Raw genomic sequence first — 11,187 nt, forward strand, 5'->3', positions numbered from 1 at the left:
GTAAGTTTTTTTTTTTTTTTTTTAAAGTGATTGCAAGATGGAGAAAACTGCTTTGTGAGTGTAATATATATACCATAAAGTTCCCTTTGTGTAATCTGCTACTGAAAAGTGAGAAGAGTTTACCTTTTCTGAACAAAAGAAACATTAGAGATGGGCTGATTACCGAGGGCAGAGATATGAATACTGGGATTAGGGTATATATTCAGATATAAAATTAGCATACAAAAAAATAAGTTTTCTTGGGGAAAATATTGTGGAGGTTCTCCCATTGTCTCGCACTGTCAATCACCAGCATTGGGAAGAGAGACTGATCACTATTCATTTTTTTTCGAAAGGATATTCTGGTTTGATCTCAGGCTATAAACCATGATGGGGATTTCCACTGACTTTGAGAGGGAATCAATCCTGATTCAAGACTGCTGCCGTGGATGGAGATGGGCATTCAGTTGTGTTCTACCAAAGTCAAATGGACTCTCCAGCAGTCCCGCTCCAGTGGGGAGCGAACTGTGGGACTGCAAATCCAGACTCTGGGAGCACGTGGAGGCACTGTGTCGCTGATTCACACACTGGTAGGTTACCAGAAAGAGTGAGGAAGCAGCACGTGTGTTATCTGAACTTTGGTGGTTGTAGTACGAATTGAATGAATTAAGCGTAAACATAACCTGGGAGGGTCTCTCAGGTCAGTTGCTCAAATGCAGTTATCCCCTTTACAGAAAACATTGTCCTTCCTAAAGGAGCCAAGGCATGCACTTTCACATGAGGGCAGTTCTTGTGCATTGATTGATGCAGAAACTTTAAATTTATAAATTTCTTGCGTCCATTTACAGCTTACCAAAAAATCTTCAAAGGCAACCTCCTGTGCAGGCAAGCTTTTATGGGCACACACTTTGAAACGTCTATTTCAACTGAGGACAATTAATCATCGTATGGGAAGAAACTGAAGGGGACAATAAGGCTCAATCAAAATACCTTTGTGCTTTTTTGATCTGGGGATGGCTCTGTGTCAGTCCAGTCCTCTGGCACAAGCCAAAGTGACATGTGAAATGTATCAGTGTCACGGTTTGAGGCTGGGCTGGCCACTAACTAATGACAGATGCTCTCTACTAACCCCTCTCCCCTCCCAAAAGGGAAAAGGAGAGAGAACAAGGGAGAGAGACTTTACAGTTTGGAAAAGAAAACTAAAACAGCTTTAATGGAATAATAACAATAAAAGATAATAATAAGAATAAGGAAAAAATTAAATATATACAATATGTACAAATATATACAAAACCAATACCGAACCCAACTCCCCCCACCCTGATGAAAATACGTCACCACCACACCGCAGGGCTGGCACTGGGGCAGTCCCAGGCTGGACTCGGCAGCAGACAGGGATGGGATACAGGAGCTGGACTCAGGCACTGGATTCAGGGATGCACGGATCAGTCCTCCTCAGATGTCGGCCATCGAAGAAGAGAGGAAGAGACGAAGAGCCGAAGCGCGAGACCCTCGTGATCTCTCAGCTTTATACTGAATATGATGTCTATGGGATGGAATACTCTGTTGGTCAGGTTTGGGTCACCTGTCCAGTTCGCTCCTCCCTGTAGGTGCGACCCTTTTCACTCCTGGCACCCCAACATGGAGTACAAGATTTAGCACTGACCTTGGTCACCATAAGAACAAGTATAAGCAAGGGCCTCTCTGCATACCATTCCTTGGTACGAACTATAAACACCAGGCCTTATCAATGCTAGGAGCAGTCACTGTCTGGAAAAACAGGCTGCTGTTTCAGAAAATGCCGTTAGTTAGAGGAGACTTAACTGAAAAGTTAAAAGCACTAAAACAGAAGTAGTTCTGATTTAGCCCAAACCAGGACAATCAGTCATGAGTGGCACTAAAAAGATGTTACATTTTGTGCTTTTGTTCATAACACCTCCACTGACAGCTGCTGAGGACTGGCATGGGCCCCCCCTAAAATAGCTGCACCAGAAAAATAGCTACACCACAGCCCTCCAAGACTAGCTCAGCAGCCTTTAAGTCTCCTTTACAAAACACTAGGAAAAAGAGATTAATCTCTCGCATATCTTAAGACAAAGAGCATCTCTGCTGTCCCAGCTAGACAAACATGAACTAAACCAGAAGAACCGTTCTTACTTCACAGGTCACTTCAACAGGGTCACAGCAGAGCTGGTTGTAGCTACTTCAAGAATTAAGAGCTGCAAAAGCAACTGAAAGCATGCCACAGGGAGGAGCTATGCAGATCAGTATGCATACCATCTCTTCTATGTCTGCTTATAGTGGTGTTAGATTGTGGTGTAAGTATAGGCTATAGAGCACAGAAGTGAGGGACTCTTGAATTCTAATATCATCTCTTACATTAACCCCTTTGGCCTTGGGCAAATCTCCTAACTTTTTTTTTACTCCTATCATTTATCTTCACAATGCAAATAAAACTATAGCACCTATGTCATATTAGTGCTGAAAGTCTGTATACTACCACAGATTTTAACCACAAATTTATGCAGAAGTAGTGTTTTCCAGAAAGAGCTTGTAAAGAAGCTGTATCATGACACACCTTTTGAAAGCTTGGTACAAGGTAGAATATTCAGGTTTTGCATTTCTCTGGCACATGCATGCAGGGTCTAATATTTATTGTCTCCCAAACACTTTGAAGCTGACAAATCAAGCATTATTAAATAGACACTTAAAAAAAATTACTCAGCTGCTGAACCAATCACCGTAGGTTGGAGCTCAAAATGAAGTTGGAAATCTGCACCTTTTAATAAAACAATCTGCTTGAGAGCTGATGATATTTGGTTATGGAATTTATCTGTAAATATAATTAAAAATTCAACGAGAGAGTGCTCTGAACTGAGGGGTAAATATTCAGCACGATGCAGAGTGCTCAAGCTACATGATTCCCATTATCGTTAATGGGAGTCCTACAGCTAAATCCCTAAGCATCACGCTAAAAATTTACCCCCTAGTGTTTGCAGATGGAACAAAAGGATTATTGTACATACCAGCAGAAAATAAAGTTACCACTGACATTTTGACCAGAAAGCTTCCATCAGGATTGATTAGTGAAAGATTTAGCTTACTAATTTCCCCTCAGACTGTTTCTTTGGGGTTTCTCCCATATGAAAAGGCATTCTTAATTTTTATTTAATTATTTTCTCTTTACTGGTTTTCATGTCATTATATTTCTCAAATTCCTCTCCTTCTGGCTTCCTACCAGACCACTTCTCTCTGTTCACCCCAGGCTTCCTGGCTTCAGCGTGCACGATTTCAGGTCCCTGAACCTTAAACATAATGGACATAAGGACAGAACAAAAGTACATATGCCAATGACCTTTCAGCTGAGTGAGCTGAGTGTGCAAATTTATCCAGCAACAAAATGCTGCAGGGGACTTTGGGGGTGATTAAAAAGTTGAGGGGGAGGGGAACTCACACAAGCAACTTCATTCTTTCCTGGTTTGCACCTTCTGCGCTTCTTGGGTCGGGGCTACCAGCTGTCAGGTGCCCTTAGCCCTGTTGAAATCAATGACAATTCAGGAGTTTAAGCCTGATCCTGCCAGAAGATTTAACAAGCACCCTTGATGAGGTACGTGCTGGAGCAAAACAACGCAATCCATTAACTTTTCTATGTTTTGATAACATTTTCTTAAATAATGGAAACAATTCTTCCAACCCATCTTTTAAAATTCAAATATATATATATAGACACTTATACATACCAAAACGAGAGGAAGCCTCTAAAAGTCTAATTTCCATTCTTGATTTCACTTACTTTAACTCGAAAATAGCCAAAACGATTTGTTTATCCTTTGTAGACTGTGCTGCAGTCCTAGGTGAATTTTTATGGGTGAGTTTTAAAGCCCTTAAGAATAGGGGCTTATAATGAAAACACTGATAGACCATTATTATAGTGCCGGTCATAAATACAATGCAATTTAATTTTATATAACATTCTTCTTACAAAGTATCACAAAATGTTTTACAGTAAGCATCAATTGCAAGCTAAAGCAAAGGGAAAGAGAATTTAAAGGTGAAATTTCATTGACTTTAGGAAAGGGGAAAGAATTATTTAAAGGATAATACAAATAAAAATGCAAGATTTCTCCTGCCAGGCCTTTCTGTAGAAAGCTTTTAGGAGGCTGAGAATATGCATACAAAATGTACTCTTCTCTCCAAAATTCAAGATTCCAACTCTTAATTCGTCTCTTTAACTTTATATACTCCTGAGGCTCCATTACACACCTCGGCAAGGATGTCCGTTAAATATTCTGGCAGGATCAGGCTTAAACTCCTGAATTGTCATTGATTTCAACAGGGCTAAGGGCACCTGACAGCTTGTAGCCTTGTAACCCGGACCCAAGAAGAGCAGAAGGTGCAAACCAGAAAAGAATGAAGCTGCCTGTTTGAGTTCCCCTCCCCCTCAACTTTTTAATCACCCCCAAAGTCCCCTGCAGCATTTTATTGCTGGGTAAATAATATAATGAAAAAGTGCCTACATGACACAAGCCACATGGGCACAGACAGCTATTAAAACTGAAATGATTTATTTCGTAACAATCTGAGGTAGCACACTTTAACTCTAGGTATAGCAACCCCTCCATTTCTGCTTGCCTCATTTGCATAGGTAATTGACAGCTTGTTAACAGCTCATTAGGAACACTGAAAACCATGTGACAGATACAAACCTAGTGCTAGAGGGGAAAAAATCTGTGAATTACAGTATATTGAAAACTCAATCAGATTCAGAATTACAGGTCACAAAACAAGTTGGTTATTTTATTAGGTTAAAAAAAAATTAGAAGGTTAACATACCATTTTTCGACCTGTATTTTTAAGATAGCAGGCTACAAGGTAATTAATTAAGAATCTGATTGTGATGTGAGCTACTCTCTACTGCCATGGGTAGGTTTAGGAATGATACTAGGCTGATACAGTATGACAAGTAATAATTGCTAAGAATTTTTTAAAACAGTAAAAAGTGTTGATGTGGTATTCAATTTTGCTTTTCGAATATACCTTTCTCAAAAAAGCAAGTAACTTACAGACACTGCGATCTAATATTCTGTAACTGAGAAAAATGTGAGGAATAATTTGATTTTAGTCTATAAAAAGAAGATAAGTGTCCTGATTTGCACACTCTTACTATCCGTAAATTTTGATGATGCTTTTTTTTAAAGGACATTTGAATATAAACAGTGCAAATAACAGTTATATCAGCAAATCTACTTTTTTGTGTTGAACATACACACTCTATAATCTTGCTTTTCTAGCATTGCTAGCAGAAATACAGTAACCCATAGAAATAAAATGGTCTTCTTGAAAAAAACTGTGCCTTGCCTTGAAACCTGGTGTGGATTCCCTATAACTCGAGTGACTTTTGCTGATGAGGACAGAGCTGGCCAACTGCATGTTAGCCTGTAGAGGAAAACAGTGATTTCAGATCATCTTTCAGACACTAGTGGTTTATAGATTCTTCCCTTATCCCTCTGAAAAAACACCAACAAAATGTGATCATATCTAAACCCTTGACTATTTAGCAAAAGGAACAACAATGTTAAGGTATGAGATTATCAAAATCCCTAGTGCGTGTTCACATGGAGGGTTGTGCTGTTTCAGTTCAAGAATTGCAACTGCTGCAATATGGATGCATATGTTATTAAGATAAGTCCCATAAAAATAACTTGTGATAGAGTTTCTTATCTGAAATCATGGATCTACTTCTGTACTACAAATATAGCTGTATGACTACAGTACTCTGGCTGGTGGGGATAAAATCTCACTGTGTAGACATGGTTTAAGAGTGATTAATGAATCCATGACCTGTGATACAACGAAAGTCGCGCTTGTAAGTCACTTCAGCACTTTTGAAAGCTCCATCTTTAGTCTTCATTATGGATAAAGCCAATAGGACTGTTGTGCCCCCAGCATTAATTACACTGACTCCTGCACCGGTGAAGTTACGCTGTTGTAACTACAGCAATATAAGCTTCTAATGCAGACTCGCTCCAATGGTATAAAGAGAGCTTTACACATAGTATAACTGACCCTGGATTTACACTGAGCTTAGGCAAGGCATGATTCACATACATTGAAGAAAAATTAGCTCATTTTTTGCCCTTGAGCCCATATCAACTGAGGTGTTTTGTCCAAAAAAAAGTCAGTGCGTGACTGGTGAGGAGCAATGGAGATGGAAGAACAGTCAGACTTCAAGATCATAATTAACCAAGCTGTCATATCATGGCCAAAAAAAAAGAGATCATCGAATCATAGAATCACAGAATCGTTTAGGTTAGAAAAGACCTTTAGATGGTGAACTCACCACAGGTGAGAATAAGAAACAGATCAAACCTAGAATTCCAAAACAAAAATCAATGAATTTTACTTACATGCCCTTTTCTTTGACCATACTGGTACAAGCAACAATGCAAATGCTGTGTTTGACAATGAGTCTCATACCTGAGTACTGGGCCAAAAGTATCATGGAAAAGGGCTTGATCTTGGGATTTTTCCCATGCCACGCTTCAGTCGTGTATGATTTCACTGGCAATGTTCTCTGAGGCCTGGGCTTTGCTTTTAACTTCGCCCCCCCCCCACCCCACCCCCATTGTCTTTTAAATGTGAGAATCCCACTTTGAGTTGGTTCCTGTAGGGCAAAGATAAACACTGAAAATCAGTAACTAAATTTTAAAAATGCAGATCATTTTCCAGTTAGACTGGACTGAATTACAGCTGAAATTCTGGGAATATATTCTTTTTTTGCATTAACCACTCAGTCAACTCTTATAAGCAGATGACATGATTAAAATGAAGCTTGAACTTTTTCTGTAGATTAATTCTCTGACTTATGACAAGAGTCTTCTAGTTTTCATTAACTTAAGTGCCATTTCCTTAGGACTCTTATTTTTACAGTTTCTAATCTACAGCTTTGTAATGACCTGGTCTCAGGAACATATTATGCTATATTTCCCTTCCTTCTGTCCTCGAGCAAGGGGCATACAGTCTTTTCAGAAAGGAAAAGGGCTGTTTCACTTTGGCTTCCAGCTTGTGAGTGCATAAGATACTGGATTTTGCTACTGAGAGTGCTTGATTTTCAACCCATAGCTGCAGTCCTCTCACCTGCTTAAAGGGTGTTCAGGTTTCAATGTCACTGGCAAAAAGGCTCCAGCTCGTTAATTGTTCCCTATTCTTGCAGCACATTCCTACACCCTTCCTTACATAGAGTACACTGCCCATCACTTCACACTATTGTTAACTAAAGATTCATTTCCAGAGTACCAACCCAGCACAAACAAGCTGCTTTGCCATCCAGGTGTCCAAGTGAAGTACTATACTTGGGGAAACAGAAATGACCTAGAAGCCTCTTTAGGAAGCCGGGGTAGAGTTTTGGCTTTGCACCTGCATGACACTGTTGTTTTGAGCAAAACCAAGTCATTCTTCGTCTGTTCACATCATAAGCCCATACAACAGCATCTGTCCTCTTGTACCTTTATACAGTCCTTGCCACAGAGGCAAGTACATTTGCCCACCAGAATCCTTCTAGTTTTTCACATTCCAGCTGTGATCTTAGGATGACCTTAATATAGAAAATAAATATCAGACGAATTTTTTTAACTCTTTCATATCAATATACATTCTTTATATGTTTGATTATTGACCACAAGAATTAAAATATATCTGTAAAGTTAACTCCTGCTAACTCTTCTAGTGCAGCACTAAGCAATAAAAACATTTTTATATAGTGGCAATATTCCCTGCTGACAGCTTTACAGGACAGTTACTGAAGACATCTTTTCTTATTTGCATGGCTGGGAAGTACATGTAAGTGACATTCTGTATTTTTAGCACAATGCCCAATGCACTTCCACCAGGTTGCTAAACTATGTCTGGGCCTGGAAATCAAAGGAAGGGAAATGCACATTTAGAAGCAATTAACTCAAACTTGCAAGTCCATTCTTCAGGTATCCAGCTTCATTTAAGCTAGACAGCTTTAGACATCTCATGCTTTCATAGATATTCTTCCTGTTTAAAAAAATAATGCCAACAGCTGTAGTACGTGCAAAGGTGAAATAAAGAGCTTCTTCAAAGCTTGGGAAATAAGACCAGATTTCGATACTGACTGACAAATTGATAACAAACCAAATGAAGCCTTTTTAAGATCTGACTATTCAAATTTGCAAAAGCCACGAGACACGTTGCAATGTGAGAAGTCACATTTTGGGTTTTGGGTTTTGTTTTGGGGAAGCATGAATTCAAATGTGGAGAAAGTTTTGCATATGTACTTTCATAAATTATGACAAAATCTCATCAGCCTTACACCCTACAAATGGTCCCCGTTTCAACTCTGAGCACCTTGCAAAGTACAGCAATTCTTTCATTAAACCTGAAATGAAAGTGTAGCTAGAAATGCTGTGTTCTGGGGGTAAGAACAGTATCTCTCCAATAAATCATTCAAAATGAACTCTTTGAGTTGCTATATCTACATAGGTAATAGGCAGCAGGTAAGTTGAAAACCTAATCAAATAAATCCACTAGTGATATTTTCTCTAGACTATTACCTTACTTTCTGCTGCACTTCTACTGGACACTGCTTTCTATTTAAGATTATTTTACTTAAAAGGCTCTGAGAACACAGAATAGGAAAGAACAACAAAAAGAAGCAGATAAAATGCCAAGTTGCAAAAAAGCTGCACACAGGGAAGGTCTGTGAAAGATATCTCTGAAGCAGTCCACCTACAAATGCTTGAATATGTTCCTGAAAATGTAGATGCACCGGAAATGCTCTGTTGATACTCACTACCATAACTGGTTCGGTAAATGTGTATAAAGAAATAGCCAGATGTTCAAACATCTTTCCAGCCTTTGAAAACAGTACCATCCTAGAGAAGCACAGTTAGCACATCTGATATACATAAACAGATTTGGACATATTTACCTATTTTATATTTTTTTAGTAACTTGCCCTATAGATGCATGCTGTTGTGTCTGCTGTAAATTAGAGACAGAATATAATTTGCTTGGTTTTACCTACAAAACTTCTGAGCTACTGCACCAAAGTTCCCCATGCCTCACTAAGCACCACAGGAGCATGTAAAACAAAAGCAGATGGAGCAGGCACACACATAGATTTTATATATATTAACACACCAAAAAAACCCCACACATCCAAACAAGTTTTAGCCTTTTGTACACTTGAGCCAAAAATGAGAAAAGTAACTTAATTCCTGAGATAAATAATATCACTCAGGACAGGCTTCTGCATCTTTACCTCTGTTCTAGATCCTAACATATTATTTCTTTTTCTAAGCTCCTTTCCTAACTGGGATTGCAATAGCAAAGTGGAATTCACCATACCAAACCTATCCACTAACTTCAAAATTTCAGAATACATGCATATAACAGAATACCTCAAAACAATCCTATACTTTTACATCACCTACATGTGGTCCAGTTGTGTGTATGTCTGGCTTTCCCCACCAAGCACACAGAGAATTTGGTCTTAGGACTCTGTAAGTAATAGTTTACTAGTTACTGTCTTCTATCAAGCATAAGTTATTATTTCAAGATGAGACTTCTTTGTGAATACTAGCTTTAAATGCATGCATATTTTTGGGTGTGTTTAGGTGGACACCTGTATGAGTGTGTGTCCGCATGTGTCTGTATTTCTACACACAAATACACAAAATCTCTGCTTCAGGTACAAAGCTACAGAAAAACGCCTTCTCTTGACATCATCTGTCTATAGGGTAGGTACCACAGGCAGTTCTCTCAGTTACTCTGGAGTAGCCACAAGCCCTGCCCTATGACCACCCTGCTGATTGGCTGCCATTCTCTTTTAATTCCCTTCTTTGATTCAGAAGAATCTGCAACAAAGTTCCTGGGCAACCCCTAATAACATCTCTCTTTTTAGGCCAGCGAATCAAGGGTGTTTCCATAAATGCTGCTTGTTTCTTTGCCTTTTTTTTTTTTTTTTTTTTTTTTTTTTTTTGAGGTGTAACTGCTAAGTGTTGCCTTGTAGGCTTCAAAAGCCATTTATTTGATATGGCAGGTGTGGAAAATCTAAAGCTTTTCCAGTTTCTTGGACATAAAGTTTTCATCTTGTCATCATTTGCTAATTCAGCTGCAGTGAAGAGAGACGTATTACAGACACTGACCTAAAATTGGAGGATTATGCCCTATGAACATTTCAGACAGCACAGATCACTGGACTGAGATATCTCCATCTAGAATTATTCTTAGCTTCACACTACAGTTGAAAGTCCTAATAGTTCTGTAGTACGGTGTTAGTGCTCATTAAGATTTTTTTTTCAATCTCTGCTTTCATTAGGAATATGTCTAATTAAAGGTCATTTACCCCCACCTGGGAACCCCTTGTGTATGTCTGAACAAAACAGTTCAAAACTCTGTCCTTCTCTGCTTCCATTTCATTCAAGAAACGACAGGGTTAAATTGCTAATAGAGGTTTCATGAGGTCTGCCAGAGCCCACTCTCCAACACTTACATCTGTTCAACAATTATTACAGCATTTTTGTCATAAAAAATTCAACACCCTGAGTGTCGTGCTAGCAAAACCTGAAAATTTATGCAGTGAATAGAATAGCTAATTTCTCTGAGGAAATGCAGGGGGAAAAATTACAGATTTAACTTAAATTCTCAAGTACTGTAGAGCACACATCTGACTCCCTCTTTAGGTTTTGTCACCATGTAGCATAAGTAGGAATATCATCTACAGTAGATCATGAAACCCTTGCAAAGCAAATTTATGCCTTCGAAGAAACAATGTTTAAAACTGAGAAGGAGGCTGTATTGGATTCATCATTTTACCTCACAAAATCTCATTTAAATAATAAATTATTCAGTTTATTCTCAGGATAGGGCTATTCTCTCACTACCTCTTGCTGTTACAGAGTGAACTGCACCCTTTGCAGGGTACAGGTAAATGACACAGATGTGGAGGCAAAAAGCTGACAGAAAAACATGCTTTAATCTCATGAACTTTGTGTTGGGCTGCTTCATGTTTTTGGTAAAACAACAAAAAAATCCAGAACCTGACTCACTCCTCCATAAGGTTAGAATTATGGATTTTATGCTAAAACTAGGGCTGTCTAGTTAAGACGCCAGTGGACTGGAACAACATGCTAGAGGCTATAGCCTTCTATTCTCAAGGGCTGAACTCTTACTTCCAGTACT

This window comes from Leptosomus discolor, chromosome 3, assembly GCF_034619465.1.
Source record: "Leptosomus discolor isolate bLepDis1 chromosome 3, bLepDis1.hap2, whole genome shotgun sequence".
NCBI classification, from domain to species: Eukaryota; Metazoa; Chordata; class Aves; order Leptosomiformes; family Leptosomidae; genus Leptosomus; species Leptosomus discolor.